The sequence below is a fragment of the Polyodon spathula genome, chromosome 5 (assembly GCF_017654505.1).
Source record: "Polyodon spathula isolate WHYD16114869_AA chromosome 5, ASM1765450v1, whole genome shotgun sequence".
NCBI classification, from domain to species: Eukaryota; Metazoa; Chordata; class Actinopteri; order Acipenseriformes; family Polyodontidae; genus Polyodon; species Polyodon spathula.
The window spans coordinates 13905976-13923682 of NC_054538.1; positions in this window are offsets into that span (position 1 = coordinate 13905976).

Sequence of the window (17707 nt, forward strand, 5' to 3'; positions counted from 1 at the left end):
CTTTTATATCAGGTGGCTGGGCGCTGATTGATCGTTAATCAACCTAATCAACTAATCAACCCCAGCCACCTGAACATAATAAACCCAGGCAGGTAGGGGAAGTTAACCCCATCCCTGCCAATTTTAAAGGGCAGAGCTTTGCTCTGCCACACACCTCCCCCCATGTACAACGTACACCGGCCGCAATCGGCCAACTCCCCCCTTCCCCCCACCCTCCCCACCCCCCTCCCCCCAAGAGTCCAATTATGTCCCTTGGGTGGGCTGTTATGGTGGGTGGTGGTGGGCGGGGTTGATGTCGGAGCCCCCAAGCCTTCTTTGGTTGAGGGGGCCCCGAATCTCCAAGGTAGCACGGCGACGGCGGCCCGGCTCCCTCTGGTGGCGGAGGCGGCGACGCCGGCGGCCCGGCTCCCTCTGGTGGCGGAGGCGGCGACGGCGGCGGCCCGGCTCCCTCTGGTGGCGGAGGCGGCGACGGCGGCCCGGCTCCCTCTGGTGGCGGAGGCGGCGACGGCGGCGGCCCGGCTCCCTCTGGTGGCGGAGGCGGCGGCCCGGCTCCCTCTGGTGGCGGAGGCGGCGGCGGCCCGGCTCCCTCTGGTGGCGGAGGCGGCGGCCCCTCCCTCTCGGGCTCTGAGAGCGGCGGCGGTGGCTCCTCCCTCTCGGGCTCTGAGAGCGGCGGCGGTGGCTCCTCCCTCTCGGGCTCTGAGAGCGGCGGCGGCGGCTCCTCCCTCTCGGGCTCTGAGAGCGGTGGCGGCGGCGGCGGCTCCTCCCTCTCGGGCTCTGAGAGCGGCGGCGGCTCCTCCCTCTCGGGCTCTGAGAGCGGCGGCGGCGGCTCCTCCCTCTCGGGCTCTGAGAGCGGCGGCGGCTCCTCACCCCTCTCTGGCTCTGGGAGCGACGGCAGATCCTCCCCCTCTCTGGCTCTGGGAGCGACGGAGGCTCCTCACCCCTCTCTGGCTCTGGGAGCGACGGCAGCTCCTCCTCCCTCTCTGGCTCTGGGAGCGACGGCGGCTCCTCACCCCTCTCTGGCTCTGGGAGCGACGGAGGCTCCTCACCCCTCTCTGGCTCTGGGAGCGACGGCGGCTCCTCACCCCTCTCTGGCTCTGGGAGCGACGGCGGCTCCTCACCCCTCTCTGGCTCTGGGAGCGACGGCGGCTCCTCACCCCTCTCTGGCTCTGGGAGCGACGGCGGCTCCTCACCCCTCTCTGGCTCTGGGAGCGACGGCGGCTCCTCACCCCTCTCTGGCTCTGGGAGCGACGGCAGCTCCTCACCCCTCTCTGGCTCTGGGAGCGACGGCGGCTCCTCCTCCCTCTCTGGCTCTGGGAGCGACGGAGGCTCCTCCTCCCTCTCTGGCTCTGGGAGCGACGGAGGCTCCTCCTCCCTCTCTGGCTCTGGGAGCGACGGAGGCTCCTCCTCCCTCTCTGGCTCTGGGAGCGACGGAGGCTCCTCACCCCTCTCTGGCTCTGGGAGCGACGGAGGCTCCTCCTCCCTCTCTGGCTCTGGGAGCGACGGAGGCTCCTCCTCCCTCTCTGGCTCTGGGAGCGACGGCGGCTCCTCACCCCTCTCTGGCTCTGGGAGCGACGGCGGCTCCTCACCCCTCTCTGGCTCTGGGAGCGACGGCGGCTCCTCCTCCCTCTCTGGCTCTGGGAGCGACGGCAGATCCTCCTCCCTCTCTGGCTCTGGGAGCGACGGCAGATCCTCCTCCCTCTCTGGCTCTGGGGACGACGGCAGATCCTCCTCCCTCTCTGGCTCTGGGAGCGACGGCAGCTCCTCACCCCTCTCTGGCTCTGGGAGCGACGGCAGCTCCTCACCCCTCTCTGGCTCTGGGGACGACGGCAGCTCCTCACCCCTCTCTGGCTCTGGGAGCGACGGCAGCTCCTCACCCCTCTCTGGCTCTGGGGACGACGGCAGCTCCTCACCCCTCTCTGGCTCTGGGAGCGACGGCAGCTCCTCACCCCTCTCTGGCTCTGGGGACGACGGCAGCTCACCCCTCTTTATTGGAGTGACCGGGGCATCTCCCATGTCTACCGCCAGGTAATTAACCACCATGAGGGCAACCTCTGGGAAGGAGGCCGGGTGGTGTTGTTCCTCCCACTGTTCCCACCTCTCCCCATCTCGACGCCACAGCGTGTTGATAACTATGGGGAGATCGTGGACGAGGTCTGCCTCAGGGTGCATCAACCAGTCCCAGATCTCCTGGGATGGTGGTGAAGGTGGTGGTGCTGGAGGTAGTGGGGTGGCCCCTGATGCCCGGGGTGAACACGGCACCTCTTCCTGGGCCTGGTTGTAGGGGGATCCTGCCCAGTTGTGGCCGTCCTCCTCACACCGGCCACACCAGTTTGCCGGTGGCACGTCTGGGCAGGACCGCCAACGATGGTCCTCCTTCCCACACCAGGAACACCAGGGGAAGAGGCTGGCCGGGTCCTCCAGCGGTGGCTGCAGCAGCTTACATTTCTTCAGCTGCTGCTTTTCCTGCCCTTGCCGCTGTCTGCTCTTCTTTCCCATTTTTTTTTTTTTTTTTTTTTTCAAAAAAAAAAAAAATTATCCCAAAAATTCCACAAAACAAAACAAAAATACTTCTCTGAGCCTCTAGGTGGCGCTATCCTGCTTCTGACACCAAATGTGGCAGGCTGGCGAGTGGATAGAGGCCCAGAGACAGACTGCAGTTCAAAAAAATAACTATTTTATTATAAATAAACACAAAATGAAAGGGCACAAGGGCCAAAACAAAACAATTTAAACACAAAGAAAGACAAAAAGCAAAATTTACAAAAATAACAATCTCCAGGCTGGGCAATGCCTTCACTGGATTCAAACTTTCCAAACAACCAAAAAAACCAACCTGCTTCCTCAGCTCCCTCTCCCCAAATGAGAAGCAGAGGCCTCCTTTTATATCAGGTGGCTGGGCGCTGATTGATTGTTAATCAACCTAATCAACTAATCAACCCCAGCCACCTGAACATAATAAACCCAGGCAGGTAGGGGAAGTTAACCCCATCCCTGCCAATTTAAAGGGCAGAGCTTTGCTCTGCCACTTGCACACTTTGACGTATGTACTAAGAAAAAAATATGTTAATGAAGACAGCCTAATTTAATTTTAATTTTAATACTGTGTGTGTGTGTGTGTGTGTGTGTGTGTATATATATATATATATATATATATATATATATATATATATATATATATATATATATATATATATATATATATATAGTAGCACAGCATGGAGGGGGTAATATTCTAAAACTTTTCACAAACCCCAAAAAAGCTTTTCATAATCATACAGTAGCCCCTCGCTAAACCAGACATGTTTGTCAGACATAAGGAGGTATTGGGTTTAAAAACAATACAATAAAATCTCACACACATACATTTACAGTTCTCGATGTGTTTTAAACATAAATCATTGCGCTGAAATAACACTAATGTGTTTTGGGTAGGTTACCCATTACATTATGTAAAAATATAAATCTTTACAGTAGGTCTATATACACAGGAGTTCACCTAACTTTTAACATTGGGTTCTCACGTGAGTACCAGCAGAAATGTTTTTTTTTTTTTTTTTTTTTTTCATTAATTGCTTAGATATGTTCATATAATATGCCTAATAATTCTAGGAGAGTTGTAACATTTGAGACCTGTAGTCTTTATTATTATTATTATTATTATTATATTATTAATAATAATAGTATAATAATAATAATTATTATTACGAAGCTTCTAGAAATCTTATCCTATTAGTTAAAGAATTCAAATGCAGTACAAAAAGCAATAATTCCAAATTGAAGCTGAACTTTTATATTCATTTAAGGCTAAAGTGCAAATAAGAACTGTGGCTGCAAAGCATTTGTTAAAATTTTACAATAGCGCTGCATTTGTTTAATACATTTCACCCTATGCTTCCGACTCGTTTGCATGTGGTTTGCAACGATTGCAACAAACGCAACACTTTAGTACATCTACCCCAAAGTGTTTTCATAATGAACTCCTGTACAATATATGTTAATCCTTAACATGTCATTGTTGGATCACTGGGTTTGATTTTTGATCAACGGCACTCTGAGAGAGGTGAACACAGAAGCTATTTTGACCTATTTGCGATTAACGCATTTACTTCAAATGTAATAGAAACCAAGTTTGTACCTAGCAGATTTATCTTAAATCCAATCATCGGTTATACCGCTGTCATGAAAAAGTCAAAAAGAGAGAATCAGCTTGGTATTCTATGACCTCTGACTTAGAGGTCAAAAATCAAAGGTTTCCCACAATCCTTGTATCAACCTGTGTTACAATGTCCTCCAAAACCTACTTAGTTTGTGAGCTATGGAGTGTGAAAAATGAAAGCATAATTTTAGTATCCACTCCCCACTGCAGGCTGCAGAAAATTGTAGGAAGCATCACCAAAAGTGTGATCTTTTTTCTTGTAGGCCTAGTGAGAGGTTTTACCAACTATAAATTACAAGGAATAAATCATGTTTTCTAAGTTGATTTCACAATGAAACTGAGTATTGCATGAAGGATTTGGCTGTATTTGTTATTTATTCTTTTGTTTAAAAAAGCTTTTTTGTATAATATGGTGTATGGAATTAGAAAAGAATTTGATAGGCCCAAGAAAGGTTTTGAATATACACACTGAGAAAAAACTAAAAGCTAAAAGCAGCTGAAGCTGAAGCAGCAGTGTGGAGCTGCACTAGATCGGCTCCAGAGCTGGAGCAGGGGCTGCCAGAGCCAGCCAGGAGCTGGAGCAGGGGCTGCCAGAGCCAGCCAGGAGCTGGAGCAGGGGCTGCCAGAGCCAGCCAGGAGCTGGAGCAGGGGCTGCCAGAGCCAGCCTGGAGCTGGAGCAGGGGCTGCCAGAGCCAGCCAGGAGCTGGAGCAGGGGCTGCCAGAGCCAGCCAGGAGCTGGAGCAGGGGCTGCTAGAGGGGATCTCCATAAACTCTGGAGCTGAGCTGCCGGAGCTACTCCAGAGCTAGAGTTAGAAAAGCAAGAGCATGGCCAACCCTACCCTAGAGCCACACACAGTAAGACCCTTGAGACAAGTTCAGGCTCAGTGAGGTCCTCATTACTATTTGTGGTCACACTTTTTTATGTTTGCGTGCAGTCCCTGAATACAATCTTTGTTTTTTCTGATTCGTAGTAAGTTAATATGTTGTGTGCATGGTGTCTTATTAAAACAGATTAAAAAAAGCTCAGTTTGAGCCACCCAAACTGAAGAAGATGATATCTCCTATAACAATAAGAGACACCCTACACACAACTTATAAACATACAGTATACAGTATCATAGGGCTCTATTCACTTAATTCTTTAAGAATGTTGTTTTCAATCTGTCTTCTGAATGACATAAGTATTGTTTAAACAGGCAAGCAGATGAGCCAAAGATTAACTAAGTTATTTTTGTCAAAGCCAATCACTGATACTAGATTGGCTAATAAATACTAGTAGCTAGTAGATACTAGCAAAAATAAACAAATAAATAAATTACTCAATATCACTTTCCCAGGGGAATATGGGAACTGATGATGCAACCAAAGCAAACAAAACTGACGCAGCTTAAATTCAGAAAGTAGCTGCAAAGATCAGCTTAAAAAAGGTTACCTGGAAAAGGTTACACAGTTTGCTAGAAGATACAATTAGAGGAAACCTTTCCTGGATGAGAACAATTGTGCTTGCACTGAAAAAGTTTCATTTGAAACAATACACACCTCCCTGCCCTTCTCAGTAGAAGATTACATCCCTTCACTATGTCAGTTTGACATAGACAGGACAAACCTAATAATGCATGTGCACATTAGGCCTTAAAGCTAGTTGGCTTTTTATTGCTAGTAGAAACAACCAGCCCTACCAACAAGTGTTGTTAGTCTTGCTTTATCACTCATTTGCACATCATTCAGGACAGCTCTGCTTGTGGTGATTCAGTAGCTCACACGTCATTGTTTACATGTCAACTCTCAGTATCTTGTCCTAGAGATCTCTCCTGTCAGCTCCCATTCATCCTGATAGGTCAGCCTTGCACATGCAAGCTGGAGCAGTGCCAGCCGAACAGAATGTGTCACTGTTCAGCAATCAGTGTGCTCACTGAGGTAGCAAACATAGGGTCACTGTTCTCCTTTCAAAACCCTTTAAAAACACAACAGTGCTGTATCACGAATAACCAGTGAAAACAGTGGATTGTGTATCAAAACAATTGTGTTTCGTTCTTTCTAATACCTTGCCCCAGTCGCTACAGTGATTATCAAAAGGGTATTTTAAGGTGATTACTTATTTAAAGACATTACTAAGAAACATCCAGAGACCAACTTTTACATGGGTGTCCTCGAGCCAAAAGACAGTACAATTATAAAACTTCAGATTAATAAATCATGTCTGATAGCAGGGATGGAAAAACATACTTATGTTTTATTCACAGCAGCAATAACTGTTTAACAAGGTTAAGATTACAGTTTAAATAAAACTCTATATAAGGTTATACTGCGCCTGTCTAACCCACATTTATTTATTTATTTATTTATTCATTCATTTATATACAACTTACGACAATACTTAAGATGAACATAAGAACTGTTAGGAACAACTTTCTACCATGTTTTATTTATATATTTTTTTTTTACTATTATTCTTAGACAAAACATACCAAGAGAAAAAAAATGACTTGGTAGAGACAAGAGATGTATGAATACCATATTATGGACATAAAACTGTTTTGATATTTTAGACAAGAATTTTATGTACAACATCAAATCATATATATTATATATATATATATATATATATATATATATATATATATATAATATATATATATATATATATATAATTGATAATCCTTAAACCTTAAAGCAGTGATTTCATCTAGTGTGTTTTTACTCTGGTCTTTAATTAACAGTGTTTTTTGATGAGGTGAAATTCCATGCTAATGTTAAAAAATAGGAAACAAACAAATTAAAATTGCTTTTATCTTAACGAAACATGGTTGCTAAAGACATGAGTAAACTATAAAATATACCTCTCAGATTATTGTTTAAGTTTTACATTGCTAAGAATGTGATATAATGGAATTTAAACACCAAAATGAGTTCTATCTTATTTGCCTCAAACTTTAAATTAACTGATGAAAACAAACAAAACCTGCTTTACCTGTCAATCACCTTCAGAGCTGTAAAAATATCTTTATCGGTACCCACTTAATCCTATAGAGCGTCGCGATGAGCCGGAGCCTAACCTGGCAGACACAATGTGCAAGGCAAGACTACACCCTGAATGGGACGCCAGTCCATCGCAGTTAAAATTATGATAAATAAATATCCACAGTTTCAAAAGTAATCTTTTAATACCATTGTGAGGCGAGAGTGTATTAAATGGAATGTCCAGACAGTAATTGGTGTACAGAAATAAAATAATTTATTTTTATTATCTATACACAACAAAATAATTAAATAACAAAAGAAAGCAAAATGGTGTGAGGGAAGGAGTGCAGGGGTGAAATCCAAAACCGATCGTGATAACTCGTCTTTAATCGTCTTCGTGGTAAACCATACATAAACAAAAAAAGACAAAAGAAATGTTAGTGTTTTTTTTTTTTTTTTTAAATCCCGCTGCACCAAACTAGTCTCTCCCTCCATCCGTTACTCCTCCTATTTTACTTTCGAACCAACCCCGAACACAGTAGTATGTTCCCTTTTGTATGTAATGTCCCGCCTCTGTAGTCAGTGGAACACCAATCCCCAACTGACAAGTGTCCTTATCCTTCACTTGACTCCTGTGAGCCCCGCCCTTCTCAGAGACTGTAAGACGGCTTCTAATCTAGTCAAATGTTCTCTCCAGGAAGAACTATAAATGACTACATCATCGATATACGCAGCTGCATACTCTCGATGAGGTTGTAAAACCTTGTCCATTAGTCTCTGAAAAGTAGCAGGTGCTCCATGAAGTCCGAACGGCATAGTACAAAATTGAAAAAGACCCTCTGGGGTTGAAAATGCCGTTTTCTCACGAGAGGCTTTTGTTAATGGAATTTGCCAATATCCTTTCGTCAGATCCAGAGTTGAAATAAACCAAGCTTGCCCCAGCTTGACTAAGAGTTCATCTACTCGAAGCATGGGATATGCATCAAACTTGGAGATAGCATTCACCCTCCTAAAATCGATACATAATCGTAGTGACCCATCTGGCTTGTCTATTGGTACTATTGGGCTACACCACTCACTTCGGGAAGGTTCAATTACCCCAAGTTTCAACATACACTCCACCTCCCTTCGAACAGAATCTCTCCGACTCTCTGGAATGCGATACGGTCTCTGTCTAACTCTTAGACCTGGCGGAGTGATAATAGCATGTTCGATCAAATGCGTTCTTCCAGGCACGTTAGAAAACACATCACTGAACATATTAATTAGATTGCTTACCTCTTCACGCTGATCAGGAGTTAATTGTTCCCCCATCGGGACCTCAATTGCTGACTCTGGCTCAATTGAGGGTCCAAAATCCTCTCCCTCCTGTACAGGAGATATAAAATGGACTTCCCGTTCTTTCCACGGTTTCAGGAGATTAACATGATAAATTTGACTTTCTTTCCGACGCCCAGGCTGTCGGATCTCATAATTGACTTTACCAATTGCTCGAATAACCTGAAAGGGACCCTGCCATTTAGCAAACAACTTAGATTACGATGAGGGCAACAATAACAACACTTTATCTCCAGGTCGAAAGTTCAGAATTCTTGCATTTTTATTGTAGCTTTGTTGCTGCTTCTGCTGTGCCGCTTTGAGATTGTCATGTGCCAATCGACCGACTAATTCTAAGCGATCGCGTAACTGCAACACATATTTTACTACATTTTTAGACTCCTTTGACTGTTCTTCCCAGCCTTCTCTTATGAGATCCAAGATACCCCGTGGCTGCCGACCGTACAAGAGCTCAAACGGGGAAAACCCCGTTGAGGATTGTGGTACCTCGCGAACTGCAAAGAGCAAGTAGGGAAGCAGTTTAGCCCAATTGCGTTTTTCTTGATCTACAAAGTGGCGCAACATATTTTTCAAAGTCTGATTAAATCGTTCAACAAGCCCATCCGTTTGAGGATGAAAAACTGAGGTTCTAATTGAACGGATTTTCAATAATTTATATAGTTGCTGAATACAGTCTGACATAAAATTAGTGCCCTGATCAGTGAGAATTTCTTTCGGGATTCCCACCCTAGAGAATATTTATACCAATTAATTCGCTACAGCTACTGCATTCATAGGAACAGCTTCTGGATATCTCGTTGCATAGTCCACTACTACTAAAATATACCGATATCCTGACTCTATTCTACACCAATCCTTTCAAAAGGTACCCCAATAATTGGAAGTGGAAACAGAGGTGCGGGGCGAACTGACTTAGAGGCAGCTAATTGACATTCAGGACACTCCGATACATACTTCCGCACAAGATCATAAACCCCAGGCCAAAAAAACCGGGCCAGAATTCGTTCCTGAGTCTTTTCAGTTCCCAAATGACCTGAAAATGGAATGTCATGTGCCAATCTCATGACTTCTAACTGAAAAGGCCCAGGAACCAATAACTGTTTTACGAGCTGTCCCGTCCCGGAAGCCCGGGTTATTCTATATAATAAGTGCCCAGATACAGAAAAATGCGGAAATACCACCGGTTGTCCTTCCTGCATATCCTTCCCCTCGATATATCTAACCTGTTTCCAAGCATACTGTAACGTGGGATCATTTTGTTGTTCATATCCCAAGTCAATATCTCGGTCCCAATGGTTAGGTACACAGAGAGGAGTGTCTTTTATTACATGACCTTCCACCTCAGTAACCTCGCAGCCCCGGTTACACTGAATACCTACTCCCTTTCCTTGCCATTTAAGCGATTGGTTTACTTTTTTGTCAGACCCCTCCCCTTGTCGTCTCAGAGTTCCCTCATATTTTTCCACCCGACGCTCTCTTTTTGTTTTTCTTGGGCGGATTTTAGGGTTAAACAGATCGGATTGCAACGGAAAAATCTCGCCAATTGTTTTCTCCTGTTGCTTTAATTGTCCCCTGGTAGAAACTAAGACCATTTCCCGACCTAAAATACGATCAAAAAACGGCCAGTCTCTTCCCAGGAGAACAGGGTATGGTAAACATTGCGCTATAGCCACTTTAACGTAAGCTGAATAATCACCTACAATAAGTCTAACTTTAGTGGTGGGATAAACCCGAGTTTCTCCATGAATACAGGAGATAGCCACTTTACCCTGTGGCTCCCAGGCTACCCCATCCAAGAGAGCTTGCCGAATCAATGTTTGTGCACACCCAGAGTCCGCAAATGCGTAAGTACTCTTTCCCCCGACCTGTACTCTTAACTGATAAGGGCCCTCCCGACATTCCCCAGTGTTCCTACCTGTTACTGCTGACCAGGATCTTGTCGCCAGGTCCACCTTCATTACTGGACAATTCCTGGCAATGTGTCCAGGCTCATTACATTGGTAGCACACTTGGTTAGGAGGCATCAACGGAGTTAATCTGTCCTGCGAGTCCGCGACCGGCAGGTTAGGGGGATTCTCTCTCGCCCAGGATGGGGCTACCCTCGACCTCCATGGTCTGAAGGTCTGGTTACCCCCTCTGGGCTTCATTGGTTGGTTGGTCCGAGTTAGTTTAGGGGCAGGAGTGGGGTCTGACCCGATGCCTTCGTTCGCGTCTTCGTAGGCCTCCGCCAGGAGGATGGCATCCTCGAGAGTGGTAGGTCGATTCCTCTTAATCCACTCTCGATTCCCTGGCGGTAGTATAGACGCGAACTGTTCTATAACTATTTTCTGCACCAGTTCTTGGGGTGTATGTTCTTCTGGCCGCAGCCACCGGGTGCACTGATCTAAAAGATATTGTCCCGCAACCCGGGGCCGCATCCCCTTGGACAGCTGGTATTCCCGAAAACGGCGCCGGTATGTTTCCTCCGTGATCCCGAGGCGTGAGAGAATGGCTTCTTTTACTTTAACATAGTCCCCTGCATTCGTGGCCGTCAGGGCTCGATACGCTGCCTGAGCTTCCCCTGTCAGGCAGGGTGCCAATTTCATGGCCCAGTGTTCCCTAGGCCACTCTGCAGCCTCTGCCACTCTCTCAAAAGTTATCAAGAAAGCCTCGGGATCATCTTCCGAGGTCATCTTCTGAAGTTTTGGCTGAGCTGCAAACATCCGGGCAACCGCTCTCTCTGATGTTGATATTGATAGTTTTTCCACCAGCTGTCCAAAGAACTGGGCGAGCTGTTCCTGGTGCCATGTCTCTCTCTCTCCTCTCGCTTCTCCTCCTGCTCCCTAAACATTGCCAAAACTGTAGCTGGATCCATTTTCACTTCTGACACCACGTGTGAGGCGAGAGTGTATTAAATGGAATGTCCAGACAGTAATTTATGTGTACAGAAATAAAATAATTTATTTTTATTATCTATACACAACAAAATAATTAAATAACAAAAGAAAACAAAATGGTGTGAGGGAAGGAGTGCAGGGGTGAAATCCAAAACCGATCGTGATAACTCGTCTTTAATCGTCTTCGTGGTAAACCATACATAAACAAAAAAAGATAAAAGAAATGTTAGTGTTTTTTTTTTTTTAAATCCCGCTGCACCAAACTAGTCTCTCCCTCCACCCGTTACTCCTCCTATTTTACTCGGACCAACCCCGAACACAGTAGTACGTTCCCTTTAGTATGTAATGTCCCGCCTCTGTAGTCAGTGGAACACCAATCCCCAACTGACAAGTGTCCTTATCCTTCACTTGACTCCAGTGGCTAGAATTTACATACTCGTACTTCCGCCCCTCACCAAGGTGCCGCCCCTCAAAAGATGACTTTTGCCACGGTCATGAGATCTTGGTAAGGGAAGTCCCGAGTTGGTTTGATGCCATCTACTGTTGGGAGGCTGAATCACAGACCGAAATCCCTTTGACTCATCACAACCATATATAGTGATTTCATCAGAATCAGAGTAACAGCAGGTTACTAAAGTGATAACTGAGGAACCATCTAAGATGATATAATAGTACAATTTAAAAAACAAAGAATGGCAAGTAGGTACACTAATACAGGGGTTTACTATTTTGCTCAGTTGTTTTGTTGTTTTTCCAGTTGATTTGATTGTTATCAGCCAATTAAAGAGACATTATCAAGCACTGTCATCCTATTCATATGGGCAAGTAGGTACATATTTGCTAGCATGAAGAGTACTGTCATTTTCTTACTACAATGCACACTCTTTGTACTGCATGCACACTGTACATTGTGCTCATGACTGAGCAGTTTAATTTATCATCCCTCCTTGTTAAACATGCTTATCTGGTATATAAAGAATAAGACTTATTAGGATTAATTATACTTTAAATTGAGTTTATATTTACAATATTATCAATGTATAAATTAAGCAGAAACTGTTCACTGTTATAAAGCTGTCACAAGGTGACTAAGTCGATTTAGAAAAGGTGGATTTTGTTTATATATTGCACGACTAAATGTTTTTTAATGTTTTATAGTTATGATGAGTAGCACTTTTCTTTTACTGTATGTTTTTATTTACTGTGCATTTATTTTTTTTCTTGCGATTGTACTATTATTATGGCATGGTTTGATTTAGTACACTAAATGTGTATGTTTTGTTGTTGCACCAGTATTAGTAAATTACACATCTTGCTGGACTGGATGATTACTGTCAGCTGAGACCTATTGTAAACGAAAAGGGATTAGATAGAACATGACCAGTGACTGGACTAACGTGGCGCAATATTTTTTGTATTTCTATTTTTAGGAAGTAGCAGTGGACAAAAAATAAATAAAAATGGAGAGGACAATGGGAGATTAATTTGTAAAGAAATAGAGAAGGGACAATGGATAATGGATAACGAAATCAAAAGACGTGGAAGAGATACAGCAGGACGTAAGTGATACAGATGGATGGAGAGGGCAAGAGAACAACTGGACATTGGAGAAAGCCAGTCAGAAAACGAGCCATTGGAAGGTTACATCAGAAAGACATGGATGAGAGTGGCAGTCAATACAGTGGGACGAGAAAATAAGCAAGTACACATCAGGCCGGACCAGAGTGTAAACAACGCTACATGCCTGCTTTGAGTTAAGTGTTCACTTATTAATTTTATGCTTTGTATAATTGGGTTTACAACTATGATACCTTACAGTCTTGTTCAAGCTTGCTTATGTGCATTTTAAGTGTAAGTGTTTGGCACATACGATTTGGTCACCTGGTGTTTCCCAAATTGTGGGAACAGAAAGCACTGGGACTCTGACACCGGTGGTCCCCAGACGGTAAGGTAAGCAGTCACAGATTTTAGAGGTTTTGTACTGTAAACTCGAATATATTTTAAGGTTTAGTGTTGTATGCCCAAAACCAAACGTGGATGGGGAAGGGATTTTTTTAAATAAAGGCTACAAAATATGAAATCTGGTCTGTGTCCTTGTCCTGGGTGTATGGTGAGTTGGAGGGTGGACTCCTTTGCCCGATAATTGGAGAGCCTGTGTAGATTATATTCTGATTAGAAATGTTGACATTGAGAAATACTCAAGAACCAAGTGTATGTTAAGCTCTTTTTAAAAAAATTGTATAAGGTAATACTTGTACTGGCGTAGCTGGCACTACAAATTAGAATATCAACCACAGTATTGAGTGATAGAGCGGCCCTGACTAAGAGATTTAGCTACCGGAGCCCAGCGCCCCCTTGTGACAAAGTCACAGAGTACCAGTTTAAAATATTTGGTTTTACGGTAGTTGTATGTGTTTCTCAAACATAAATAAAGGCTTAACTCTAACATCAGCTTTGGCTCACAGCTGTGACGTATCATACACATGTAAGCTCCACTCAAGAATTATCTTCTAGGGAATGAAACTTAGCAGCGTCAAAAGATGGGCAACAATATTCTAGTATTATCCTCATCAATCTGTATCTGACAACTAAGAGTCATAGCATATTATTGAGGGCATAATTAAAGAGTTCCATAGGTAAGATTATTTTAAGATGTTAAGACATTTTAAAATATATAATTTCCATGGTGACACAATGAAAGGCCTTCTAATTTTATAATCACCCTGCTGTACATACAAAGATATAGAAATCCAGGCTGCCGCAGTACTTGGTGTCTTGAAAGGGGCCTGTGGTGAAGGAAGAAAGTACTGCAGTTTTAATGAAGGCTTATCTGATCCACCTGCACTTAGTTCACACTTACTGTTTGACCAGGACCACCCCATCAACATTCTTCACAGAAGACTTATTACCTGCCATGCCATAACTCAAACCTCCCCAAGCATGCCACGACAAACTCAAATTACTTTTCAAATAGAAAAAAAATCAAAATTCTGAAGCTGCACACACTAATTACAAATCACCACCTGTGGTAATATTATATAAAAAAAAAAAAAAAAAAAAACAGATGAGTGTCTTGTGTGAGCAATAGCCTTAAAACAAGTAACAGTTCCAGCTGCCATTGTGATGTATCGGCGCGATGGAGGGCAGATGAGCGATTAATTAGGTCTGTCCTAAAATACTGCCAGGGGAGCACTTCTGTACTAGTGATTGAGAACAAGAAAGAGTGGCATTAGTCTTCAGTGTTGGTTAACGGCAAAAAAATAAAAATGCAATTGATTAGACAGAGCTTAAAGGTATGTGGCTGAGTCATTTGGTAGTGTCAAAAAGCTCAAACCCAAATTTATTAGCTGAAGTGCAATAATTAATTCTTTAGCCTTATTGCAAGGTTTTTTTTTTTTTTGCTTTTTTTTTTTTTACATATCACAATAAACAGCGCATGTCTGTTTTCAAACAGTTTTAAAAGAGAAAAAGTGCCATCTTCTGAAGCCTGGTTGTATAAAAAGTTATGACTTATTCAGAGGCTCAGTGGTTTTTGCAGGGTATTTCAAAGATTTGCAGATCTGTTATTTCACATGCTGAACTGTCAGATTGTTCAGGCTCAGACATGTGTCAATTTAATAAATCCTACCTGCAAAACCGAATGGCAGCTCTTGTGGGACAAGCAGTTTAATTAAAGTTTGAATTTATATAACACTTTCTCCTTTATGACATCACAAGGGAGGACCGATATCCCTCTGGAATCAACACACCAATTCAATGTGGTTACATGCATACACAGATTACGGGTTTGTATCATTTAATAAAACAGAGGTTAGAGATGTTCAAATCAGTTCAGAAGTCAAATGATTATCACTGGCTATTATATAGATGACTGTTTTTCTGTTGAACCCCTTTGGTAACCCATTTCTCTGGTACACACAGGTTGTGTTATAACCCACACCCTGATTACACTGTTAGTTACTAAGTAGTTACAGTATAATGCAAATATGTGTTTTACTGGTGTGTAATTTTAAATATTACTATTTGGTACTATAGTACCTATAGAAAGTCTACACCACTTGAACTTTTTTTTCACATTTTGTTGTGTCATTGCCTCAGAGCTTCATACATTTAAATGAGGATTTCTTTTTCCACCTATCTACACACCAAAGTTTTTATTGAAAAAAAAAAAAAAAAAAAAAAAAATATATATATATATATATATATATATATATATATATATATATATATATATATAGATTGCTATTACAAGGGGGGTGGACACTTATCCAACCAAGCTATTTCAGTTTTTATTTTTAATTAATGTTCTACAAATTTCTAGACTATTTTTTTCACTTGGAAGTTGTGGGGTAGAATGTGTAGATAAATGGAAAAAATAAAAATATAATAATGCATTTTAATTCCAGGCTATAAGGCAACAAAGGGCGAAACATTTTGAAAGGGGGTGTAGACTTTCTATGGGCACTGTATTTGTTTTTTATTCTTTTTTTCTAAATAAGTAAATGTATAGTTATCTTATGGATGTCTTTGTTGTTGTACAATCTAATGTAATATAGAAGATTTTTCACTGCACTTTCACATCTGCTTTCCAAACTAATCTTATGTTTAAATACCTACACCTAAAATCTGAAAACAAAATAGGTTTGGCCAGGAATTATGGGTAAAACACAGCTTATACTGTAAATGCTGTCTGAGTGTAAAATAATGTATTTGTGTCCTGTCGGCATTCTTTGTCCACCAGTTGAATTGCTTGTCTGTTCTATTAACTCATCCTCTGTTTGAAAACATTAAGTCGTTGAGCCTCCTCCTCTAGTGTTTTAAAACATGAAAGGGCTCAACTTAATCTTATTGAGTGTTGTTTTTTTTTTTAGTTTTATATTAGTTGCTGTTTAATATATATAAATTATATATATATATATATAATATATATATATATATATATATATATATCTTATATATATATATATATATAATATTGTACCAGCCACACATCATTTTTGCTTATACTAGTTTTCAAGTCAGGTATTATTTTGAAGTAACTCAGCAAGGTTATTGTAATGAATGTTTTAGTACAAAACCTGTATGACAGCTGCTTTCCGATGCAGTATGTTGTGGTGGTGATGAGAACAGAGCTGTCATTAGCTGCTGTCTTTCTACCTGCTTGACCACATACAGTGCTCTAAATGTCATCAGTCAATGTGACAGTTATCATTTTAAAGATTTATATTAACCTTGCTGCTATATAAAACAAAAATAATAATAATAATTTAAAAAGGCCAAGTCCTGTTTCTATGATACTCAGGCATGTCTTTTGTATCTAAACAAATGAAGCAAAACTCTTCTGGAATATGTGAGCTATTTTGAACCAGCAACATTATTAATCAAAAATACTATTCTGGACTATTGACAATCCTCTGACTACACCCCTCTTCACACACATATCTCCAACAACAACCTAAACAAAAATATTACATTTTTGAATGTATGGTTTACCAATGGCAAAACCTTTTCAATAAATAAACAAACAAAAACAAATAAACAGCACACAGTTATATGTACCTATAGACATATATATATATATATAAGTCTATGGTACACTATGCGATGTCCGTGTGATGCGATCGCATGCGATTGATTAGTAGCCGATCGCTCGAGGTGAAACACCATGCGATAGAGTGCAATCGCACGCACTATAGAGGGTTATTGGAATTGGAAGTCGGAGAAGTGAGAAGAAAAGAAAACACAGTTTCTGTTACAATGAGACAGGTCTAGTGTGACAATATATATATATATATATATATATATATATATATATATATATATATATATATATATATATATATATATATATTCATTTCGTATTTTACACTGGTGATGGCAGACCACCGACAAGCTGTGGTTATATTTGCTGCTTCAGCCATGATGTACATTGTGGCAAAAAGGAGAAATCTTCAGTCATGCCGCAACAGACCTGTCTGGACCAGGGAGTGGGTCCTGAATCGTGACAGGTGTGATCTGATGGTGGAGCTCCAATTGGAGGATGTGGACAGCTACCACATATTTCTGTGTATGGACACCGGCACCTTTGAAGAGCTGTTGACACTGGTCAGTCCATTGTTAGAGCACAAGGACACACACCCCAGGGCTTCAATTCCCATCATTGACAGATTGGCAATAACACTGCATTTTCTGGCCAAAGGTAATGAGATACATTTTTATTCTCTCCCACACACACACAGTTTTAACAGATGGCATATGGTACCTTTTATTTAAAGCCGAACTATAGTACTGGGGGAGTTATTTTTAGTTTATTAAAATAAATGTATTATTATGCTGCTTCCTGTTATTCAAGCAACAATATTGATTTAGAAAATAT